Source organism: Chlorocebus sabaeus, chromosome 11 (assembly GCF_047675955.1).
Source record: "Chlorocebus sabaeus isolate Y175 chromosome 11, mChlSab1.0.hap1, whole genome shotgun sequence".
Classification (NCBI taxonomy): Eukaryota; Metazoa; Chordata; class Mammalia; order Primates; family Cercopithecidae; genus Chlorocebus; species Chlorocebus sabaeus.
In genome coordinates, this window is record NC_132914.1 from 88,186,330 (window position 1) to 88,213,932 (window position 27,603).

Below are 27,603 nucleotides of genomic sequence, written 5' to 3' on the forward strand. Positions count from 1 at the left end.
GGTCATCAATGCCATGCATACAGTTGGGGCTACAATAAAACACACCCATATTAATGCACATGAATGCTGAAAGGGGAAACCATGCATTATTTTAGGTTGTACAATTTTAAGTTAGAGATTTCTATCTAACTTTTTAGGCCTCCTGAGTCCTGATCCTTCAAGGATGCCTTATAGATTGGTAGTTAACACCATCAAAGATGGAGCAAACAGACTAACCTAGATAGAATCCTGGCTCTGTTACTTAGTACCTGTGTGCCTTTAATTCAGATATGTCTAGTCTCTGAATCCGTTTTCCTGTTTGTAAAATACTACGTAACTCTACATTTATTCAAAGGATTAGAAGAGACAGACTGTGCCAAGTGCTTCTGCACAGAAAGTTTTACATTTTAAGAGCTAGGTAGATGGTGTTGAATTATTATTATTATTATTATTACGTAAGAAAAATGAATCTGACAATAAGATTATTTGGGGCAAAGATGGAAGTAGGGAAATTATGAGTTAGGGAAAAGGAGGGCAGGCTGGTTACTTGTCTTGTGAAGAAGTGATATACTTTAAGGAATTGAATTCATTGAGTAGTTTCTAAGTTCTCCATTTTAATTGGGGTTTTTGGTCACTGACTCTGTGATTGTTACTTGGTTCATCTGAATTTTATTTCTAAAAGTCTCTTTATCATGAGAGAGGAAAAATGTAGGCAAAACGATTGATAAAACACTCAAACATTGTGTGCTATTTTAGGTACTCAAACAAAAGTGTTAGGTGTATGCTTCAAGAATAAATTATAATTACCAGTTTTTAGAATAAAGAAAGCCTTTGGTTGTAGAGTGGTTCTGCCTAAATGATACAAAGGACTCAGTAATCTCACTGCTACTACATCTTTTAGCTCTATCAACCTGCTATTTGATACAAAGTTAGAATTGATTTTTAAATATTTCTAAATTCCTCCACTTCATTTTTGACTTCAGAATATTTCTTTAAAAAAAGATATACATATATTTTCAGTATATATTCATAATTGTATATGCTATTATATGCATACAGTATACATATATGTATATACATTTGCAAGCACACACACATTTCTCCACTTCATAGGTCAGTTACTCCAAAATGAGTAGTATTGTATGCTGATTTCGTTAGTCATAAGGAAGCAACTAAACAAAAATTTGAAATTCTGCAACCTGAATTCACAATCACCACTCCCTGCTTTTCTATTGTCTTAATAATCATATGAGATTCAGAAATTAAGATGGAACACTCTAGTCTAAACTGCACGAAGTTGAATGCAGTTAAAAATCTTATAACAATTTCCAAAGTGACATGGTTTACCTTGAATGTTCTACATACGTATTGAAAGCAAAACTTGGACTATAAGAGAACTATCAGGTTTGGGGTAAAAAAATAAATTCCAAGGCTTGAGTCCACAACCTAAAGGTCAAAAGATACATGATGTGGATGTATATGACACTGCTTTACATTGAAATAATTATGCAGGGATTAACTTCATCGTGATTTTTAAAAAACTAAAATTATATTCAAATGGGTATTTCAGATTACAATGTTAATTTGAAACAGCAGAAGGTCACTGGTCTCATCTAAGGTGTTATCTGATCTTGTCTCATGACTGAGACAATTAAGGACACAAAGAGTGAGGCTAGAGCGAAAGTTTAATAAGTGAAAGAAAAAAGCTTTCCTCAGCAGAGAGAGGAACCCAGTGGGTTACTGTTTTTATAGTTGAATCCAAAAGCTTTTATGAGAAACTCCTCTCCTCTCTATAGCTGTTTGAGTAACTTCTCTTATCCATAAAGCTGTCTGCATAAGTCCCTCTTGCCTATGAGGTTATGGGTATGTCTCTAGGCAGGCACAACGTGCACTTCTTTTGTTTGTATAACTGTGGGTTTGTTTTAGGTAAGCCCCTCTCCTCCCTGTGCAAGTTCCCATCATGTACATGTCTGAGAAGGGGAGAAAACTTTTCCTGGTTGCCTGCCAATTACATAGAGAACAAAAGGCTTCTGTGTTGGACCATGCCTGCCTTGCCTGCTTATCTGTGCAGGTGCAGCCCAAGTTTTCCCCAGGCTGCTCTATTTTTGCTGGTAGCTGTGATTTTTCAGGCAGGGTGCTTCTCTGAGGACCAGCCTTAACTGTTTACCTAACTGATGATTATCCTTTTCTTCTCTATCAAATTGATGGCTTGCCAAAGAGTTCTGCAGAAACTAGCTCTAAGTTACATGATAGAATTTTATAAGTGAATGTTGCTTTTAAGAGGTTAATTAATGTATTTTTATTTGTTGAGTTCCTGTGAAAATGTTACTTTTATGTCTATTTATTACCCTTTTTTCTAACTATAATTTATGTTTCTCTAATCCTTTGGTAATAATAATTACTTTTTTGCATGAGTACAAGAAATACTACATTAGAAAAAGACAAACACAAGCCATGTCATCTATAGACAGAAATTTTGCTTCATTTGTTTTATTTGCACGTGAGCAAACAAAAATGGGGAAGGGAAAAATATTGAAAGTTGTGCTTATTAAAATTTTTTTATTACAATAATTGTTTCAGAGTCCTCTTGTTCAATATTCTTGGCTACAAATTCATACCTTTTATTTCATTACTCTTCATTTTATAATATTATTAAATATTTTCTGCTTAAACTTTTAACATTTGGAAAACACAGAATTTCAACAAATCAAAATTTTAGAAACTTTTTGTTATAAATACTATTTCATTTATATCATCTACTCATTGGGATTGTTTAGGGAAAGCAGAGTACATACAGCTAATGGACATATTTGGTAATTGCATACTGAGAACTTTCTTCTGAAACAACAGCTTGCAATTTTAATGCCCTTTCCTTTAATACATACCAATGAAAGGGAATCTGAGTTAGATTATATAAATAAGTTTATGAAAGCCCACCAAACTCTGGAGAAAAAACACATCATTACTGGCTCTATGAGTGAACTTTCAGATCGAGAACATCATACTCAATGTGAGAATATTTTAAAGCTTTCTCTGTAACTTTTCTTCAATTAGTTATTAAACATTTGACACGAGAAATATTAATATATACAAGCTGACCACAGGAGTTCCTGTGTCTATAGAGGAAATAAACATGTAAACAGACACAGAATGTAGCATGTTTTAATAGTGTATAGACAAATCACTTTAGTGACCCATAAAAGGAAATAACTAACTTGAAAGCCTGAGCAAACTCATCCATCATACGTACATAAATAATCCATATGTATGTCCACATGGTTACAATTACTGCCTATTGATTCACTGCTTCCAAATATTTATCTTTAGCCAAGACTCTTAGTGAGTTCAGGGTTCAAATATTTACTTACATACTTGCATTCCCATGTAGATGTCCCCTGGGCAAAACTCAAATTATTCTAAAGTTTTTCTGTACAAGGCAAGAAGACTTATTTATTGGCTGAAATAGGAAAAAAAAAAAGGATAACTTTTATAGTTGTTCTATAAAACACATGAGCTATATCCATGGTCTCTGTCCTGGTTTCAAATGGAGGATATTCCTTGTCTGGGCTTTTGTACTCAAGATGGGCACTGGGCAAAGGACAGATAGTGATGACCTTCTTATGCTAGGACTTGGGTGCTTGGGGATCAAAGTGTATTTTGGATTTGTTCTTACAGAAGAAAAGGAGACCTGAGCAGTAGATTTGATATCAGAGCATAATCTGAGGGAGCAACCCATCTTATGTATTCTTCTCACCCCTTGGTTGGGACTCAGGGTTCCTTTGTGTACTCACGGTCATCAACTCCAGGTCCTGACTATCAGAGTACACCTGTCTTTCCTGGATCCTTCTCCCTAGAAAGTATCTTCTAAGTGGGAGCTTATTTTTCATTGACTTATTTCCACTTAAAACCCAGTCTAGGGAGTGAAAATCAATATTTTATTGGTCCAACTATTTTTATCTGATTTAGAGTGACAGGTAATTTAAGGTTAAAAATATGTTTCTCTGACCAGATCAAGCTATTTGTCTCCAATTCACAAAATGTTTAATCATAAAAATTCTATCTGAACATTAAATATTAGCATTATCCACCTGTGTTTTAAGCATATTTTTCTTCTTTTTATATCTTTGAATTTTCAAAAGAAATATATCCTTATTTTGAAAAATTCATTCATTTCAAACTTTTCTAATTTCCCATCTCTTATAGTCCTTCTTCCATCTTCCATTTTAAAGAGACCTCTGATTTTCTATAACCTATAAGTCCATGAAAGAATTCCAGTTATTACATTAGAAACGTCATCAATTATGCAAACAAATAAGAACTGCTGCTAATATCTAGCAAGTGTGCAAAATTACCTTACATAGAGTAAGATATATCTAAGAGATACATTTTTTGGAACGAGATAGTGGAGAATAGAGTTCAGGCTTGGAAAATTGGAGAACGGACTTTTACAGATCCTGGGGGAAAATGACCAAAGGAAGCTTGGAGATGAATATTCTAGCTTTAAAGAATAACCTGGAGACAGAACATATGGATGATAGCAATTGAATTCATGACATGGAGTTAGAAATGGGAGAAGTGGAAGGATATACTACCTACTTTATGCTTTGGATACTTAGACCACTTTTTGTTTCCTTCCTTAGTTTGTGGGTAAATGTTCAGGATATGCAGCTATGTTACATAGATAAATGTTGACCTTGGTGGTTTGCTGCACAGATCAACCCAATACCTACATATTAAGCCCAGTATCCTTCAACTATTCTTCCTGATGCTCTCCTTCCCCCAACTCCACCCCTGACAGGCCTCAGTGTGTTATTCCCACCCATGTGTGCATGTATTCTCATTGTTCAGCTCTCACTTAGAAGTGAGAACATGTGGTGTTTGGTTTTCTATTCCTGTGTTAGTTCGCTAAGGATAATGGCTTCTAGCTCCATCCATGTCCCCACAAAGGACATGATTTCCTTCCTTTTTATGCTGCACTGTATTCCATAGTATACATGTACCACATTTTCTTTATCCAGTCTATCATTGATGGACATCTGGGTTGATTCCGTGTCTTTGTTATTGTGAATACTGCTGCAATGAACATATGCGTGCATACATTTTTATAATAGAATGATTTATATTCCTTTGGGTATATACCTAGTAATGGGGTTGCTGGGTCAAATGATATTTCTGCCTCTAGATCTTTGAGGATCTGCCACACTGCCTTCCACAATGGTCTATCTAATTTACACTCCCATAAACAGTGTAAAAGCAATCCTTTTTCTCTGCAACCTTGCCAGCATCTGCTGTTTCTGGACTTTTTAATAATTGCCATTCTATTGGGCTGGTACCATTACTTGCTGTTGTCAAAAGGAGTGGGGAGTAGTGATTTGATATACACACTTGCCATCCCAACGCAGTCATCTGGCAATGCCTGGAGATATTTTTGGTTGTAACACTAGGGGATGCTACTGGCATCTGGTGGATAGAGGCCAGGGATGCTACTAAACGTGCTAAAATGCACAGGACAACTCCCACTCCTCACCCTAATGAAGAATCATCTGGCTCAAAATGTCAATCAGGTTTGAGAAACCCTGAAACAGAATGTTATAAAAATACTTATGTTTATTTGTTATTTGCAAGGCTGTGTTTTCCAGTACATTGTCTTATTTTAACCCATGATATCTCAGTGATCTAGATTTGGTCCCCATTTTGCAGATTTTGAAACTGAAGTTGAGAGTGTTCATAGTTGTCCAATTTTCCATGAGTCTTAAGGACAGGTGGCAGTCTTGAGGTCTTGAATTTTAAGCGTAAGATTTTATGCAGAATTGTCTTTCCTTTATCCCAGTATGTGAGTAACTTCTGAAATGTATAACCACATAAATTACACCATACTAATGTAAAGAGTTTTTATCCAAATATACATTTCTAGTAACTAATTGTTTAATTGTAGCATTCATTTTGAAATGAAGAGCTATGTACTATCTTAAAATCTTTATTTTTTTTTTCCTCTCCAGTATTTTCTTATCTCCTTTTTTTCTTATTCAGGTGAATGGTCCTTAATTATCTCAACTGCTCTAGACATATACCTGAGAGACATCCTAAATATCTTGCTTATTTCTACTACTCTTTCCCCTACAATCAATCATCACCAAGGCCTGCCAATTCTATCTCCTAAACATGGCTTACATTGATTACCTCCCTTCTATTCTAGTCATTACTGCCCTGGTTCAGGTATTTATCATCTTCTCTTTGCAACACTCATGCATTCATTCTTTCACTCAATTACTCTTGTATTTATGTATCCATTTATTCAACAATATCCCAAACAATTAGTGAGTATACATCCTATGTTCTAGGTTGCTGAGTGGGATAAAATCAAAACACAATTGTTACTCTAAAAGAACATTTAGTACAATGGAAAGAAAAAATAAAGGTCCTGGCAAATAACAATTATAAATGTGCTCATAATGACAAAATAGACTGTTCCAGCTACTAGGAAAGCACATAGGAACACCAAAATTAGACTGAAAGCCAGGCCAATGTATCTAGAAGAAATAGTGACTGAAATGAAACCTACAGAATCATTATGGAAGGCAAAGGATAGGGGGGTGTAGACTGTATTACTGGTTCTAATACTTTCTTCACTGTACTCACACTTTTACCATATGATCTTGCAGTCCCTCCCACAAAAGAAGGAGGACATATTTCCCATCTTTTTTATTCAGAATAGACATGTGCCATTTGGTTTGGCCAATTATTAGGTAGAAGTGATAGTTGTCTAGTTTTGTGACTGGGCCTTAAGAGATCTTGCATATTTTCACATTCCCTCTTGCACCTCTACCATCACCATGGAACTGACATGCCCAGGATAGCCCACTGGCTCTAAGGGGAAGATGAGAGACACTTCCAGCAAAGTCCAGCCTAAATAAGCTGACCAGCCAGCTGAATCCCAACTGTGTACATAAACATGACTCACATTTTGTGGTTGTTTGATAAGCAGCAATTGCAAAGCAGAAACTTCTGTGATAGAGGCGGCATTTTAGGCAAATAGAAGAACATGTGTACAGGATTAAATAACACTTGGAAAACTATAGACTCTTCAGCTAGATTGGGGCATAAAGTTGGGATATAATGTGAGATTAGCTAGAAATGATGTAGAACAAGTAGAATGGGATAGATTATGCCAGTCATTGTATATCACACAAAAGATTTAAGAGTTCTTGAAGGATGGAGGGAAATAAGCAGAGAGCTTTAAGCAAGAGGAGCTGTAAAGAGACGTTCATTTTACAAAAGTCATGCTGACTGACTGTAGTATGGAAAATGGGTTTGAGAATGTGATTGAACTTTAGAATGGCCAGTTAGGAGCTGGAAATGCTGGGAAAAAAAAAAAAAAAAAAAAAAAAAAAAAAAAAGCCTAAACTGAGGTAGTGGCAATGGGTGTAGAAAGGAGGTAAGAAATTCAAAGAGTGCTATGGAATATATACATATTAATGCTGCTAATCACTTTTGTTGTATGCTCTAGGGATGTGACAAATATGGGTTAGGGAGATCTCAGTCTGTACTTTGACTTAGGCAACTGAATATACATAACCTTAGTAGTACCATTCACTGGGTTTTGTTTTGTGCTTTTTTTTTGAGGAGATGGGGAAGAAAAATAATCCATATGAAGATATGTTGCATTTCAATTCCTATGAGATACTAAGATGTAGGTATTCAGTAGAAAGTTAAAAACTTGGGTCTACTACTTAGAAATAAGGCCTGTTTTAAACTAGATATGTGTCAAATGGTTTAGAGAAACACAAGGAAAGAGTCAAGAAAAGACAGCATCAAAATTTAAGGCAGCAACTGGGACACAAAGGGAGATAAAGTGAACAGGTTTATAAGGAACTGTCAGAAAGAAGGAAAAACAAGATAAAGTGGGACAACAGGATGAACATACAAGGCACACATACAGTGATTATTATGTAGCAGGCACTATTCTAAACACTTTACATACATACACAGATTTAATCATTACCACAGTCTTGTCAAGTAGATATAATGATTATCACCGTATTACAGACTGGAAAGTGAGACACAGAGAGGCTAGGTAATGTTCTTAAGGTCTCACAGCTAATTGATGGTAGACATGGGATTCAGAGCCTGAGTTGAAGCTCTTAATCACCATCTGGACAAGAGAAGAAACAAGCCTGAGAGAAAGAGTGGCTATCATCATCAGTTCCTGCATGTCAAATAAAGGTCTGAAAGAAGCTCATTGGTTTCAGCAACAAGGAAACATTAATAACATTTATGAAAATAGTTTTGATGGGGAGATGAAGATAGAAACACAGGCTTTGGTGTTGCCAACTGATATGGTTTGGCTCTTTGTCATCACCCAAATCTCACGTTTAATTGTAATCCCCAGTGTTGGAGATGGGACATGGTGGGAGGTGATTGGATCATATGGGTTGTTTCTACCGGTTTAGCACCATCCCCTAGTGCTGTCTCACTGTAGAATTCTCAGGAGATCTAGTTGTTTAAAAGTTTGTAGCATCTCTCTAGGCCCGGTGCAGTGGCTCACGCCTGTAATCCCAGCACTTTGGGAGGCCAAGGCGGGTGGATCACGAGGTCAGGAGATTGAGACCAGCCTGGCCAACATGGTGAAACCCTGTTTCTACTAAAAATACAAAAATTAGCCGGGTGTAGTGGTGTACACCTGTAGTCCCAGCTACTCAGGAGGCTGAGGCAGGAGAATCACTTGAACCCAGGAGGCAGAGGTTGCAGTGAGCTGAGATCATGCCACTGCATTCCAGTCTGGGCAACAGAGTGAGATTCCACCTCAAAGAGAAAGGAAGGAAGGAAGGAAGGAAGGAAGGAAGGAAGGAAGGAAGGAAGGAAGGAAGGAAGGAAGGAAGGAAGGAAGGAAGGAAGGAGGGAGGGAGGGAGGGAGGGAGGGAGGGAGGGAGGGAGGGAGGGAGGGAGGGAAGAAAAAGAAAGAAAGAACGAACGAACGAACAAAAGAACGAACGAACGAACGAAAGAAAGAAAGAACGAACGAACGAACGAACGAAAGAAAGAAAGAAAAAGAAAAAGAAAGAAAGAAAGAGTGCAGCACCTCTCTCCCACCCTCTCTCTCTCTCGCTGGCCATGTAAATACGTGCCTGCTTCCCCTTTGCCTTCTCCCATGATTGTAAGTTTCCTGAGGCCTTCCCAGCCATACCTCTTGTATAGCATGCAGAACATGAGTCAGTTTAACCTGTTTTCTTTATAAATTGCCCAGTCTCAGATAATTGTTTAGAGAAGTGTAAGAACAGATTGAGATTTTCCATGGCAACTTTCCTGACTTGGGGTCTCCCAGCTCTTCTATTCAGTTTGGCATTTTCCAGAACCAGTCGTTGAGACCATATTTAGGATGCAAGATGTTTCTCAGGGATCCACTGTGAAAGGAAGATGGAAGAACTAGATGGGGGAAAAAGGTCAAACCGTGACGCAGACCTGAAAAATTTCAGTCAATCTGACAGGGAGATATGGAGTGATGATTGCTATTAACATTGCTCTATACTTCGTTAAAATGGCTTGGGTTTATAACCACTCTTGGCTGTCACCAGATGTGAGTTGCTCCAGGAATGGTGTCACCAGGAATGAAGGAAGATGTTGTAGCTGAAGCAAATCTTTAAAAAGCAAACAGCTGGAAACCATCTGCTGACTAAAATACCTGCAGAAATCCTCTGAGGGGGAATGGCATGAAGCCCTTTCATTTCTACCACACCTTGCAACAATAGTTTAAGCTTCTATTTCTTTATATTAAAACTTAGAACTTAAATAATTAAAACTGACTTTTTTTATTTGATTGATAAGTAGACATAAGCAACTTTTTGATTATATTTTAATTATTTTCTTGATGTCTGTCTCTTTAATCGGTTGGTAGCATCCTGAGGTTATAGGACCTGTATTTTCTTATTTTTTGCATCATCTAACAGAACATATAACTAATAATAAAATGTGTTAATAATTGAATAAAAGGGGAATATGAAATAAGTCTTAAATGATTATTAAAGTTTGCCAGTCAGAGCACTGGGAATAAAGGCAAAATAGTTTTTGTGCTAATTAATTACAGTCACTATTTTCTTTTGTGTTTTTAGGATATATAAAGGAATAGTTTACATTTATTCACTGCACTGTAAAAGCTTAATCATCTCCCAAGCAGACGTCTCCTCAAAAACAATTGAGAGAATAAGTAAAATATTTTATTATTTTCAGATAATTCATTTAAATGTGAACATTTCAGTATGTAAACCATTTTCAATAGTTATTTTTGAAAAATCTGAATTGCATTTGTAAATTTTATAAGTTTAAATTCAAAGACTGGAAAATAAAGATAATATTTTTTAGAAGTTTTCTAAATAGAAAAACATTTTCTATTTGTAATTAATAAGATGTTATACATTTTTCTGCCTAATTTTTTGTGGGTTTTACTTTATGCTAGGCAATATTTCTATTTCTCTTTTATAAATGGGATAATTTATATATTTTTATAAAAATTAAATTATGTAGCATATTTAAAATACCTTAGGTGTAATGGATTCTAAAGTATGTCTCACTATAGTATACCTTAATTATCATTTTATTTAGCAAAGGAATTGCCATTCCATCTTCATATTTTTAGCACCAAACATAGTATTTGACCCAGAATATGCATTAAATAAATGTTAATTTATTTAAAGTGAATAAAATATCACTAAAATAAGTTCAAAATTATAATAGGAAGTTTAAACAATTAGAAATCAAAGAAAAAACTAGTCTCACGTATATAATGGAAGCATTTAAGACTTCTATTGCATTGTTTTCTTCAAATATTAGTTCACAAATGATGTTTGACCATCACCCAAACAAATTTTCATTTTAAAATCTGAATGATGACTCAGAAAGGGAATATGAGATTACTTACTTTTCCCTTTCAGTTGAAAATATAAAGGTGTTCAACTAATTTGTGGTAGATGAAGGGCTGGAAATTTAATCTCCAAATATTAAATTCACAATCACTATTTCCTAGTCAAAAACATTCATTGTGAGGTTACTATTGTTTCTGTCATCCATTCTTCTAGAACTGTAAAGAAAAAATTTAAAATAGATTCCATTGCATAAATCAAGTATTTTCATGCTTTTATATTTGGCACATGTTTATTTGATGGCTGTGCAATGTGTGAAACAAAGTTCTTTGTTAATGTGATTAATCCTATAAATCAATAACTCCTTTCATAAAGGATCTATTGCTATAATAAAATATAGCCAGTTCCTAATGCTATTCGTTTTACAGTTTACCCAACAGCTTGCCTAAAACACTAACTCCCCTTATCATCCAAAGCCTGCTCAGCCTCCACTGCCAGTGTCAAGTTTTGTTTAATACAAGGAGACTAGGAGTTTGCAAATTAAGATTTTAGTTCTCACGCCACCTCTAACTTAAGCCATATTACCTGTTTGAGCTTGAAGTCTGTTTGTATATAAGACAAGGGTCTACATATGTGATTTATAAGTTCTGTTCAAAAGTTGCATAGAACTGTAGAGTGTTTTTCCTTAACTTACCCTTTCTTTACTGATTTCCTACAGCATTTCATACCTACTGTCATATAATCTGGTGCCTGGAAAGCAATATATTTAGCTTTGTATGGCTTTCTCTTTGTTTATTGTTTGTATACACGTCTTATTTTCTAAACCAAATTGCAAATTCTTCAAGGAAAGTCTTGTACTTAATCTCCACTAGTCTCTCTCTCACAACAATATCTAAAACACATTGGATACTTCTGGGTTTATTTAATAAGGCCATTGCTCAGAAATTTAAACTTAGAAAAAATCAGATGACAATTATTAATGTTATTGTATAAAGGGACCTGTTGCTCTATCAAATAAGTAATATTTGAGAAGTGTACAGAATTGTCAAAACTTTTCATTGCTTTCTCCCAGTAAACACATGTGACCAGAGGAGCTTCCTAAACATAGTGTATCAGAAACACATCTCTGCCTTTTCTCTTTAGGAACTGCCTTCTTTCACAACTACTCTCAAAGAAATAAATAATAAAATCTGGTTTACCTGTTCAGAGGTTGCCAACCCCTGCCAGAAGAAAAAAGAAAAAAGAAATAAAAAACAATTGGAGAAAATGGCAGTTTGATGGGAAATGCTACGTGAGTGTTCTCTTTTTTGTTTCACCTCTCCTTCCCCTATCAATTCATCTGGAATAGTTCTTCTCACTCTGAATATATCTTTCTCTCCTATCTTTTCTCCCATCCTTGCACAAGGCTCTGGAAATGATTTTTAATGTGTAATCTGAATGGTGCTCTGGAGCTTATGGTCTTATTCAAGCCTCCTAAGAAGCTTGTGAAATAAATATAGAATTTAGCATCTGAATGTCACACAAAGTAATGAAATTGAACTTTAGAGTGACAGAGCTGAGATCAGAATCCAGGCTGGGTGTAGTGGCTCATGCCTGTATTCCCAGACTTTGGGAAGGTAAGGTTGGCTGGAGGATCACTTGAGCCCAAGAATTCAAGGTTCAAGGCTGCAGTGAGCTATGCTTGTGCCACTGCATGCTAGCCTGGGTGACAGAGCAAGACTAGTTCCTAAAAAATAAAAAATAATACTATAGAATTAAAAAGTCTCACATCCCAAAGAAAATTTCTTGAAGTAACAATGTAAAACAAGAAGCCAAATAATAGTAACATAACCTTTCTTCCCTACTTGCTTCTTTTGAATTATCTTTAACTTTTTGTTCTTAAATATGTTTCCCATTATACTCGGGTTATTTAAATATGAGATAATCAATAAGAGATACTAAACATTCTGAGGGTATAAGACATAAGATATAGAGAAATCTTTTTAAAAAGTCATTGTCCTCTATTATGTGAATAAAACAAATATATATTATAATATGAACAATAACTTGATAAAGCATATTGATAAATTTCATTGATATAAGCATTTTCAAACTTGCTAAAATTTAAAGGGAAACTGTATTGAAATGTTGCATCAATTTTACACTCTTTCCTCTATTTTGATAGATTTTCAGGAGTATTGTCTCAGAACTAGTACAAGGGAATGTTGAACTCTCCTTTCTTTCACCATCCTGACCTTGACTTTTTAGAGTATCAGATTTTCCTTTTAAACACTCTATAATTAATCAAGTATAACCAATTTAAATTTGAAGAATACATGCCAAAATCTTTTCCATAATTTGTAATGCTTTCCTTATAGCCAGTTGAGCTGTGATCTTCAAACTGATTAACTTTGCTTTTTTTTCCTACTTGTAAGAGCCTGCAGGTAGGTACTGATCCATTCCAATTAATATCTAATGATGATGAGCTAAAGACAAAATCCTAGTTAACAGCTCCCATCTGTGGTTATGCATAAAATATCTGCTTCTGGCAAGTGACACCATATGCAAATCAAAAATTTGAATCCTGCAGAAGAATCCTGCAGAAGTTACATAATATATTCACATATGCCTAAAATAGAAATTTTCCCACTTTTACCGTATTCCATTTCTGTAATATTCAGGAACCCTATAAATATAGTTAGAAATATATTTTTATTTTTATTTTTATTTTCTAGTATGCTTGTTTTAGCTCTCACATTAAACAATACTTTGCAAAATAAATTTAATTTAACGGATATTAATTTTTAAAAATTGGCATTGCTTTTAATGTCATTATAATATTCTTAAGGCTAGTGGCTATATGCAACTATTATAGTATCCCCCTAGGACCTAATACTTAATATATACTTGCTGCCTTAAGGCCTTCTTCGTATTTGCTGCCAGCAAAACCATCCATCCATATGATTCACTGTTTTCAGACTTAAAAACGAATGTAAGTAATATATTCCATGTGTAGATGTTAAACTCTTGTTATTTCAGAAAGAAAATTGTCTAGTCTCTCTCTCTCAGCAGTTAGTTTCTAGTTGGTATTAGGTTGTTTACATTTTGGTGGCTGTATATCCGTAAAATTAATCTAAGGTTCATTTTAAGGAAGTATCATTCTTAGGGAGCCTTGTCCATGAGAATAAATTATGAAATTAATAATTAACTTGACATTACATGAGCAATTCTTGATGGAATCCAACGTTCAAAAATAATGTTAGCGTCTTGGAAGGAGTCACTGGGGAAAACTTGCTGTATAAGACTGTGCCACTGTGTGTCTGACATCAGAAAACTGGGCATTTATGGCTTAATAAAACAGCTCTGTTATCAAATAGTGAGTATGCCCTCTTACTTGGAAACTTCTTATTCACTTGGAAACCAGGTAAACTCAAGAAGTTAAAGAAGAAAAGATGGTAAAAAGTGATATCATTTTAGGAATATAAGGATACATCTTATAACATCTATAGCACTAAATTTTTTTTAAGTCAAGTGGGACATAGGAAGAAAAGTTTTCATTATCTTTTGATTGGACAGTACAAATATTTTTTATCATCTCCTGGAAAATTATATGTATTCCTCACATTTTATTAACTCATAAAGTACACACTTTAACTTTAAACCACTCAGGCTAATCCTTCTCACTTGAGGAATTTAATTATAGAACATTGCCTCGAGTGAGAAAAGTAATTTTGAAGGTGTATTTGCATAGGTGCTGGGCTGTGTCTTTGTTGACCTTTATTTTATTCTTTTTAGATATTCACTGAGTTCAGCTGGGTTCTCTGAGTCTCTGAGGTGTTAGAATACTAGCAATTTTATGATCAGTAAATGGTTATTAGTGGAAAACGTGAGTTTTGAGAAACTTAGGAAAGCTGGGATATTCATCTCTTGGAATAAGGCAAACAATGATGAATCTCTTTTACTGGGAGATTTATTCATTTATCGGAACTTTGACATGAACAACTCCCACTCCTAAATACACGACTGGGAATACTAACTTAATTCTTATGGAGCTGAGGACTCTGGATATGACTGATCAAGAGTGAATGAATGGGAATATTATTCAGCACTAAAAAGAGAGGAGCCATGAGCAGTGGCTCTTGCCTGTAATCCCAACATTTTGGGAGGTAGAGGTGAGTGGATCACTTGAGCCCAGGAGTTTGAGACCAGCCTGGTCAACATGGTGAAACCTCCATCTCTACAAAAAAAAAAATACAAAAATTAGCCAGGTGTGATGGTGTGCCTGTAATCCCAGCGACTCAGGAGGCGGAGGTAGGAGTGAGCCAAGATCTCACCACTGCACTCCAGCCTGGGTGACAGAGTCAGATCCTGTCTCCAACAAATTAGAAAAAAAAAGAGAAATAAGAAATGAGCTAACAAGCCATGAAAAGACATGAAGGAACCTTTTTAAATTTTTTTTTTTATTTTCAGTTTTTGTGGGTACATAGTAGGTGTACATATTTATGGGGTACAACCTTAAACATATATTACTAAGTGAAAGAAGCCAATAGGAAAAGGATACATACTACATGATTCCAAGTACAGGGCATTCTGGACAAGTTGAAACTGTGGAGAGAGTAAAAAGATCAGTGGTTGCCAGGAGCTGAGGGGAGGGAAGGATGACTAGGCAGACCACAGGGAGTTTAGGGCAGTGAAACCATTTTGTATGGTAACACAATGATGGATACTTGCCATTATACATTTTCCGAAAACCCATAGAACATAAAAACCAGCAATGAATCCTACTGTAAACCATGTACTTTGTGTGGTAATGATGTGTTAATGTAGGTTCTTCAATTGTAACAAATGTACCACTCTGGCGGGGGATGTTTGCAGTGGGGGAGGTTAGGCATGTGTGGGGACAAGAAGTACGAGTATTTGAAAAATTTCTGTACTTTCTGTCCAATATTTCTGTGAACCTAAAACTTCACTAAAAAATAAAGTTTGACCGGGCGCGGTGGCTCACGCCTGTAATCCCAGCACTTTGGGAGGCGGAGGTGGGCAGATCACAAGGTCAGGAGATTGAGACCATCCTGGCTAACACAGTGAAACCCCGTCTCTATCAAAAATACAAAAACTTAGCCTGGCGTGGTGGCGGGCGCCTGTAGTCCCAGCTACTCTGGAGGCTGAGGCAGGAGAATGGCGTGAACCCGGGAGGCGGAGTTTGCAGTGAGCGGAGACCGCGCCACTGCACTCCAGCCTGGGCAAGGAGCGAGACTCCGTCTCAAAAAAGAAAATAAATAAATAAATAAAGTTTATTTGAAAGGAAAATAATGAATAAATGAATGTAGTGTTTTAAAAATTATATAAAAGATACTAGATGAAATAATATACCAGAGAAATCGTTCAGGCAACACTGTAGGCCCACCTACAATGAACCTAAAAAATGAACCTAAAGTGAACCTAAAATCATTTCAATCTAAGTAGACGTGCTACTTTATTGACATTCAATGTCTTATTAAGCTTTGTAGCTCACATTGTGAAGATACTGCCCAGTCATAGACACCAGTTATTTAGTGCCCAGCTTCCCTACCATGATTAGACCAGCCATTTAGACAAATGTATCTCCTGTCCTTAAAGCCTTGCTTGGCTAAATCAGAGGCCAATAAGAGTCTCTCACTGTCTGTGATGGTTAATATGAGTGTCAACTTGACCAGATTGAAGGATGCAAAGTACTGATCCTGGGTGTGTGTGTGACGGTGTTGTCAAAGGAGATTAACATTTGAGTTAGTGGGCTGGGGAAGGCAGACCCACTGTTAGTCTGGTGGGCACAATCTAATCATCCACCAGTAAATATAAAGAAGGCAGAAAAACATGAAAAGGGAGACTGGCTTAGCCTCCCAGCCTATATCTTTCTCCCATGCTGGATGCTTCCTGCCCTCAAACGCTGGACTCCAGTTTCTTCAGTTTTGAGACTCGAATGGGCTCTCCTTCTCCTCAAGCTTGTGGGAACTTGTGATCATGGAAGTCAATACTTAATAAACTCCATATATATATATATGTGTATATGTGTGTGTGTGTGTGTGTGTGTGTGTGTATGAAACCTATTAGTTCTGTCCCTCTAGAGAACCCTAATTAATATAGATTTTGGTACCAGGAGTGGTTCTAGAGGAACAGAATATTAAGGATGGAGTTCCTTCATTGGTTTTGGGGTTTCTGGAGTTGGCTGCTTAATATGATTAGACCTCCAAATGCTAAAGACTCTACTTCTAATGGTATGCAAAATACTGACAGTCCTTTGTGTGAACTGTTTAGAGAATATGCAAAATAAATGCATTTGACACTCCTGATTCACTGCTTGTGAGAGGCAAGGAGCTCAGTGACACTATACATAATACCTTTGACCATATGTGGAGAACCAAGGAACATAATGGAGCTGGTTGGGTGCTCCTAAGTTCAGTGGAAAAAGTGATGAAGGAAAATGACCTCCATAAGCCCCTACTTTAACTGGAGGACCACAGTGACTTTTTGGTTCCCCTGGAGTCAAGGTTGAATTATAAAAACAGAGAATCACCACACCTTAATTAATTTCCAGGCTTGAGTTAGTTTACAGACCCAGAATCCCTTGAATGAAGGGGAGGCCGGGTCCCCTTGAGGAAGGATCCCACTACATTACCTACAATTTATGCAGTGAATCTTTCTCCCATCCATCCCCAAGGAGACCTCCAGCCCTTTACCAGGATAACTGTGCACTAGGGAAAGGGAAATGATCAGGTACTTCTGGTACTACTAGACACTGGCTCTGAGCTGACCTTGACTCCAGGGGAACTAAAATGTCATTGTATTCCTCCAGTTAAAGTACAGGCTTATGGAGGTCAGGTAATTAACGGAGTTTTAGCTCAGGTCAAACTTACAGTGAGTCTGGCATGTCCCCAGACTCATCCTGTGATTTCCCCAGTGCCAGAATGCATAATTAGCATAGACATACATAGCAGCTGGCAGAACCCCCACACTGGCTCCCTGACTGGTAGGTGAGGGCTATTATGGTGGGAAAGGCCAAATGGAAGCCATCAGAGCTACCTAGAAAATTAGTAAATCAAAAACAGTATCACATCCCTGGAGGGATTGCAGAGATTAGTGCCACCATCAAGCACTTGAAAGACACAGGGGTGGTGATTCCCACCACATCCCATTTCATCTCTCCCATTTGGCCTGTGCAGAACACAGACGGATCTTGGAGAATGACAGTGTATTATCCTAAGCTTAACCAAGTGGTGACTCCAATTTCAGCTGCTGTACCAGATGTGGTTTCATTGCTTGAGCAAATTAACACATCTCCTGGTACCCGATACACAGCCATTGACTTGACAAATGCCTTTTTCTCCATTCCTGTCCATGAGGCCCACCAGAAGCGGATGGGAAATAAATCTGACTACAGTTCAGAGACCTTCTAACTCAGTAAAATTTCTAGGGGTTCAATGGTGTGGAACCTGTCAAGATATTCCTTCTAAGGTGAAGGATAGGTTGATATATTTGGCCCCTTCTACAACCAAGAAAGAGGCACAACATCAGTGGGCCTATTTGTTTTTCAGAGGCAACACATTCCTCATTTGGGCATGTTACTCTGGCCCACTTATCTAGTGACTTGAAAGACTGCCAGTTTTGTTTAGGGTCCAGAACAGAAGGCTTTGCAAAAGGTCCAGGCTGCTGTGCAAGCTGCTCTGCCACTTGAGCCCTATGACCCAGGAGATCCAATGGTCTTTTAGGTGTCAGTGGCAGATAAGGATGCTGTTTGGAGCCTTTGTCAGGTCCCCATAGGTGAATCACAGTGGAGGCGTCTAGGATTTTGGAGCAAGGTCCTGCCATCTTCTGCAGATAACTACTCTCCTTTTGAGAGACAGTTCTTGTCCTGTTACTGGACTTTGGTGAAAACTGAACATTTGAATATGGGGGAAAACTGAACATTTGAATATGGGTTATATAAAGTCACTGTGCGACCTGAATTGCCTATCAGGAACTGGATGCTCTATTACCCAGCTAGCCATAAAGTGGGTCGTGCACAGAAACATTTCATCATCAAATGGAAGTGGTATATGCTTGATAGGGCTCAAGCAGGTCCTGAAGGCACAAGTAAGTTACATGAGGAAGTGGCTCAAATGCCCATGGTCTCCACTCCTGCCACCCTGCCTTCTCTCCTCTAGTCCACACCGATGGTCTCATGGGGAGTTCCCTATGATCAGTTAACAGAGGAAGAGAAGACTACAGCCTGGTTCACAGATGATTCTGCACAATATGCAGGCACCACTTGAAAGTGGACAGCTGCAGCTCTACAAGACTTTTCTAGGACCTCCCTGAAGGACAACAGTGAAAGGAAATCTTACCAGTGGGCAGAACTTCAAGCAGTGCACCTAGCTGTGCACTTTGCATCGAAAGAGAAATGGCCAGATGTGCGATTATATACCGATTCATGGGCTTTAGCAAATGGTTTGGCTGGATGGTCAGAAAACTTGGAAGAAGCATGATTGGAAAATTGGTGACAAAGAAATTTGGGGAAGAGGTATGGGGATTGACCTCTCTAAGTGGTCAAAAACTATGAAGATATTTATATACCATGTGAGTGCTCATCAATGGGTGACCTCAGCAGAGGAGGATTTTAACAATCAAGTGGATAGAATGACCTGTTCTGTGGACTCAGCATCTTTCCCTAGCCACCCTGCCCTTACCCAATGGACTCATAAACAAAGTGGCCCAGGTGGCAGGGATGGAGGTGATGCATGGGCTCAGCAATATGGACTTCCAATCACCTGACCTGATTACTGCCCCTTCTGAATGCCCAATTTGCCTGCAGCAGAGACCAATACTGACCCTTCGATATGGCACCAATCCTCGTGGTGATCAGACAGCTACCTGGTGGCAGGTTGATTATATTGGACCTCTTCCGTCATGGAAAGGGCAGAGATTTTTCCTCACTGGAATAGACATTTACTCTGGATATGGGTTTGCCTACCATGCACGCAATGCATCTGCCAAGACTACCATCCATGTACTCATGAAACTCCTTATCCACCATCATGTTATTCCACACAGCACTGGCTCTGACCAAGGCACTTACTTTATGGCTAAAGAAGTGCAGCAGTGGGCTCATGCACATGGAATTCACTGGTCTTACCATGTTCCCCATTATCCAGAAGAAGCTGGATTGATAGAATCGTGGAATGGTCTTTTGAAGTCACAATTACAATGCCAACTAGGTGACAATACTTTGCAGGACTGGAGCAAAGTTCTCTAGAAGACTTTGTATGTTCTGAATCAGCATCCAATATATGGCACTGTTTCTCCCACAGAAAGAATTCATGGGTCCAGGAATCAGGGCACTGAAGTAGAAGTGGCACCACTCACATCTCCCCTAGTGATCCACTAACAAAATTTTTGCTTCCTCTTCCCACGACATTATGTTCCGCTGGCCTTGGGGTCTTAGTTCCAGAGGAAGGAATGCTGCCACCAGGAGAAGCAACAATGATTCCATTAAACTGGAAGTTAAGATTGTCGCCTGAACACTTTGGGCTCCTCCTACATTTAAGTCAACAGGCTAAGAAGGGAGTTACAGTGTTGGCTGGGGTGATTGACCCAAAGATGAAATCAGTCTATTAAAATGAAATCTGTCTACTACTCTGTAATGGAGGTAAGGAAGAGTATGCACGGAATACAAGAGATCCATTAGGGCATCTCTTAGTATCACCATGGCCTGTGTTTAAGGTCAATGGGAAACTACAATGGTACAATTCAGGCAGGACTACATATGGTCCAGACCCCTCAGGAATTAAGGTTTGGGTCACTCCCCCAGGAAACAAACAAACGAAACAAACAAACAAACAAAAACACGACCTGCTGAAGTGCTTGCTGAAGGCAAAGGGAATACAGAATGGGTAGTAGAAGAAGGTAGTCATTAATAGCAGCTATGATCATATGACTAGCTGCGACCATGTGACCAGCTGCAGAAATGAGGCTTGTAACTGTCATGAATATTTCCTCCTTCTTTGGTTAAAAATATGTTTGTGCATGTATATACTTGTACTAAAACAATTTCTTTATTTTATTTCCTTTTTCTTCATCATGCGACAGATGACTTATTGACTTCATATCAGCATTTAAGTATTGCTAACTTTATGTAATAGTATTTGGGTTGGGGATTGATGCATTTCCAGTTGTACAAAGGATAGTTGTATTATATTAGGTGTAATTATGACCTTATTATTGTTTTTATTTGAAGATTATGTGTGATCTCAGACTGGCCTAGCCTCCCAGTCTACATCTTTCTCCATACTGGATGCTCCCTGCCCTCAAACATCAGACTCTAAGTTCTTCAGTTTTGAGACTTGGACTGGCTCTTCTTGCTCCTGAAGCTTGCAGACAGCCTATTGTAGGACCTTGTGATGGTATAAGTTAATATTTAATATTAATAAACTCATGTATATATGTGTGTGTATATATATCCTAGTATGCTAATATATATATATATATGTGTGTGTGTGTGTGTGTTTTACTAGTCAGTTTTACCCTGACTAATACACTCCATAGAAAAGACCTTTGTTTTGAGTGGGTGAACTAGTAAAACACAACTTTAAGAGGCATGGATGACCATCTTCTATCAGACATATGAACCAGAGAAGCTAAGTGGGAAAAATTTTAAAAGGTACACAGAACAAAGATATGAAAACAAAAGTTTATATGGCTTGGCAGTTCCTCATTGTTGCATATTTCTGTGACCTGCCTTTGTCCCCTGTGTTCCCATTAGAAAGCTCTAATCTAAGCCACCTCCACTCTGTTTTTCCCCTTAAGCTAGTTTATGTAGTCACTGCTAACTACATCCTAAATCTTGACTAAGGTGTTTCTTCTGGTAGGCAGTTAACTGGTTTCATTTTTATGTTTCGTAATGAATTACATTTGCTATTATTAATAAGGAAAGACTGCAGAGGTGGATGATATTACCTAATTACATTCAAAGTGAGGAATCTATCACTTACTATTAGCAAAAAGAGATTAAATGTGGAAACAAATTTATTATTGTGATTTTTGCTATATGCTTACTTTTATTACTGATAAGTCTATAAATTAAAGGTAAATAGACAATTTATAATTTTAATATTTAATATATAATATGTAAAATACAAAATTTGAAAATTGTGGTCCTAATTAAGATTAATTTTTTTAATCTTATAGTGGGAGAAAAATTGAATATAATTAAAACCAGAAATTAATTATTCAATGGAGTTTACACACCATATCATTTTCATGTATACAAAAATCACCTGAGAAACTTGCTAAGAAAGTGTAGGATGGGATACAAGGTTAACAATTCTGATACTGCTACACATATATATTGGAAGTGAAGAATTAACTAAATGCGGGGAGAGTGGTGGGAGCCAGGTTTCTCACTGTTGGAGTGAGAATTTAAATTTAAGAAAAAAAGAAGTCTAGAAAGGCCCATGTAATGAAGGATTACAGTTGGAGACATCAATAAAAACTCATGCTCAGATTAACATAGATACAGGTTACTTACGAAAATACTTACAGATATGTGTATATACACAAGAGTAAAATAAACATATATATTTCCTTGTTCTGTCAGCTGAAAGTACTTTAAAAATTGCCCAAGTAGCAACAAACACACCTAACACAGAGATCTTGGTATCTAATACTATTCTCTGATAAAAGGAAGCATGGCTTCTCAGAGAAATTGGTTATTCTAGAGCCAGGGTGGGAAAGGTGACCCTGAAGCATCTCGGATCACCAAAAAGTAATAAACTGTTAAAACACACACACACGCATTGATGGAGAATGTCAATGGGACATAAGGAATAACAGAAAGAACTCCTAATGGCCAAAGCTGGAATAATTGGAGCAACAGAAAAAGTAATATTGGGTAATAATCCAAAGTATAAAATAAATACTCATGAGTCTATACTGATCTAAATAAATGATTGATTTGATTTTTTAAATCCCACAAATAATAAGTAGGTGGGGATGGTTAAAAGATACAAACAATAGAAAGAATGAATAAGACCTACTGTTTTATAGCACAAACAGGTGACTATAATCAATAACTTAATTATATATTTTTAAATAATTTAGAGTGTAATTGGGTTGACTGTAAGTCAAAGGATAACTGCTGGAGGGGATGGATACCCCATTCTCCATATAATGTCCTTATTTCATATTGCCTGCCTGTACCAAAACATCTCATGTACCCCAGAAATATATATACCTACTATGTAGCCCCAAAATTAAAAATTAAAAAAATAAAATAAAATAAATAAATGATTAAATAAAGTAATAAATGGGGAGAAGAGGCAAATCTCCCATGCATAAAAATTCCAAATAATTTATGTAGACACAAATGAAGGTGGAGTGTAACTTTCCACTTCTTAAGTATGGACTGAGCATAGTGACTTCCTTCCAATTAATACATCATGGAAAGGTAGGTGGTGGAAGAGTAACTTTGCAGCAACAAAACCTGTCAAACACAACCTCAGCCAGGTGATTGAGGACAGTATCCGTAGTCATGTTGACATTTTATACATATGATATATGATGGAAAGAGAAATTTATCTCTGCCATATTTCTCCCCAAAACCCATGACTTCAGTCTACTCATGGAAAGATGTTCAGACAAATTCCATATACCCCACTGTAGGTGAGTTCCGCAAAATACTCCAGTGCACCTCAAAATTATCAAGGTCATCAAAATATAAAGAAAATCTGAGAAACATTCATAGCCAAGAGGAGCCTAAGGAGACATGACAGTTAAATGTCATATGGAACCCTGGAACAGATAAAGAACTGGAGGATAAAACTAAATAAATCTGAAAATTATGGACTTAATAATAATATATCTAGATTGGTTCATTAGTTGTAACAAATGTGCCATGCTAATGTAATATGTCAATAGTATGGAAAAATATATCAGGGGTATATGGGGATATTCTGTAAAATTCTTCTTAATTTTCCTGTAAACCTAAAACTATTGGTTTTAAAAAAATGGAGGAACTATGATATCTTGTTCACTGTGTAGCTCAAGCCATCAGGTGTAAGTGTGTAACAGGCAAGCAGTAAATGTAATACATGTTTATTATTGATTTCATTTTTCACCTGTTGATATATTTCAGTTGCATCTCTAGTTAAGACAGATTCCTACTTTCCTGTTAACATCACTATTTACAAGCTTCTCATTATATTGTTTTATGGTTAATTTTTCTATATAGAAATTAATTTAAAGTGTTTCTCTACAATGCTTATATATATTAAATTTTAGTCTCTTCCCATAAGCATTCTTGGAACTATTGATGACTTATTGATGAAAGTTTTCAGATTTATACTATGTACATTTATATACAAAGAATAAAATTTAATAGAGATCTAAATATAAAAAATTACAATTCAAGGAACCTTTAAAATAGATAGAAATATCATACACACACATATATGTGTGTGTATATGTTTCTCATCTGCCTCCCTCCTTCTTATGAATGTGCATGTATTATTTAGAGCATAACCAGACAATCTGTGGTAATCTCCCTATCTCGAGATCTCTAACTTAATTGTATCCACAAAGTTATTTTTGCCATGTAAGGTAATTTACACGTCCCAGAGATTAGGTTATGGATATATTTGGGGGAATGCCATTATTCAGACTAACACAATCAGTTATGAATCTGGAATTCTCTCCATACTCTATCCTGCTGATAAAATGACATTATAGCCTATTTTTTTAACTTCAGGTATCATTTCTCAGCTGAGAACACCAAAATCTTTACATTTTTGCCTTTCTCTCTTCCAAATTCTGCTCCCTTTTCTCTAGTTGTCTACTCTACATTTTTATAAGATTTATCTTATGTCTTCTAAACATAACATAGCTGAAATCAAAGTCACTACTTCTCTTTAAAATGCAACTTCCTACGTAAATTAATTTTTTTAGTTTTATTAGAATCATAGTCTGCTATGCTACAAAACACACTCATCTCTTGAACCTCAATATATTTAATAAGGCATCTACTGAGTAAATCATTTTCATAGATTCTATAATGTTCAATTTGCATCATTTCCACTCTTCTAGCTTTAAATATGTTATATATGCTAATGTGTACAATATGTACACCTTTATGCTTCAGGTTTCTCCTGAACTCCAAACTAGTAAATCCACATGACTGAGCAATATTCTCATTTGATTGTCCAATAAATGCCTGAAAGTCAACATTTTCAAAAGAATTAAAATCTCACCATGTCCTATATGACTTAACTGTGAGTATTCCATTGACTTCAACTTCTTTTGGTTTTCTTTTTTTCTCTCTCTCTCTCTTTTTGAGACAGAGTCTTGCTCTGTCGACCAAGTTGGAGTGCAATGCCGTGATCTCGGCTCACTGCAGCCTCTGCCTCCCAGATTCCAGTGGGTCTCCTACCTCAGCCACCTAGGTAGCTGAAATTATGGGCTCACACCACCATGCCTCACTAATTTTTGTGTTTTTAGTAGAGACGAGGTTTCACCATGTTGGCCAGGCTGGTCTTGAACTCCTGACCTCAGGTGATCCACCCACCTCGGCCTCCCAAATTGCTGGGATTATAGGCGTGAGCCACAGCGCCTGGTCTCAGTTTTCTGCTTGCTATCTAATCTCTCGTCACTTACTCCTTTCCCTACCTTTACTCAGGGTTCTTGTACATGAGGTTTTTTTCTGCCTGGAAGCCTCTACCCTGGAAAGCATAATGGATCAATCCTTTACTTTAACTAAACATCCACTTAAACACTGTATCTCCTAAGAGGCCTACAGTGATTCCACCCTATCTAAAATAACAACCTATTTAACTGTTTCCTTAAATGACTTTACTTTTACATATAACACCTTTCATCTTCTGACATTATTTCACTTAACTCTTTAATTATTTATAATCTGCTTTTTATCTAGAATGCAAACTTCATGTAGGCAGAGACTTTGATTTGTCTACTTTTCATTCCAAGAAACTACTAAATCCGTGTTTGATGAACAAAGCATTGAATGTATCTTCACCGCTGTGGCCCCAATCCAAGTCCCTTACTGTACCATACTCATTCAAATATGTACTAATAGATTGTCCTATTAACTTACTCTGTCAACACTACCATCATCACCACTACTCTCTATAAAAAACATCATTCATTTCCCTCAAAGAATTTTATTTTACAATTTATCTTCAAAAATGCATAGTGGGTCATTAATGTCCACTGGCTTCATTTTACATGGCTTGTTCAGCTTTCAGTGAGCAATCTGGCTATATCAACATCTAATCTTGCCTTTCCTTTCTATACATGTGTCTCAACCAAGCTTTTAGCATTTTTAAGAGCTTTGTACATCACCTCAGTCAAGATTCTGCTACCATTGTTCCATGGAAGGATGTCATCTTGCACAGACAGTACCTCCAATGAACGCTCTGCTCAAGATCTGCCTCCTGAGCGCATGCACTCTCTTTTGTCCGATCACTTTGTTTTGGGTCAGTTCTCACTCACAGACCCTCCCCTTGCACATTCCACCATGATTGTAAGTTTCCTGAGGCCTCCACAGCCATATGGAACTGTGAGTCAATTAAACCTCTTTCCTTTATGCATTGCCCATTCTTGGGCAGTTCTTTATTGCAGTGTGAAAATGGACTGCCCAATACTGGGTAATTCATTGTGGTAGTTTGTTACAGCAGCCTCAGGAAATTAATACATACGTCTATCCCTAAAAACTTAAAGGGGATCCTCCATACTCTTCCCCTGTCACCTTGCAACTTTAGAGGATCCAGTAGATGATTCCCAAGTCGTATGGAATGACAGAAAGGTAAGTGATAAGGATCTAAACGTGTGGTCATTTGCCAAACACCCACGTTGAATTGTCATACAAGTAATACTATGTTATAACACAAGTTATATATAGTGTGATATGTACATATAAACATATTTCATAAGTTATATATAGAACAAGTTATATATTGAATTATAACACAAGTTATATTGTGTTTTTCCAGTTATATTGTGCTACTTATATTGTGTTAAAATCTGCTGAGATTTGGGGATTTGTAGGTTATAGCAATGAGTGTTAACCTTAATTAGAAAGTGATGTACTTGAAGACGGTTGCTCTCATAACATAAACCTAAAATGTTTGGGACCGGCCTAGCAGTCTGGTAGAAGCAGGCAACGAAGATACTGAAATCTGAGACTAGATAGCTGAAAAATGTGGGGGGTGTGTGTGTGTGTGTGTGTGTGTCCAAGTATGTAGGAGACTTAATGCTCACCCTGTGGAAATTAAAAAATGCTGTTGAATAGTAATGACTGTGTAGATCTTATTGTTTTTCCTTCTCTATGTAAAATTGTAGTTTTTCTATACTTGGTCCATCTTTGTTTACTTGGTGGGACGGTTGGGTGTCAAATAAGTCATTTGTATGTTTTGCTTTGTTTTTCAGTTTATAGGACCCCAGACCAAGAGGAGTCAAATCCAAACGACAGAAAGCACTTTGGATCATTGAGAGATCCTCGAGTTTGAACTAGATGCAGTGACTGGATGAACCTTCAGTCTGGCAGTTAAGTCAGATCATGTAACTAAGTTTTAACCAATGAAAAGAGAGCAGAAGTTATGTAAGCCTTTTCCAAGTTTGAGTCATAAAAATATTCTTTACGAAATGTGGTTTTCCTTCTTTTCTGTCTGCAGGTCAGATTTTAAGGATCTAATGCAAGACTCCAATGCCCTAAGGAGCTAATTTTCAAATATCCACGACAAACTATTATGTGAGTAAGAAACAAAATTTA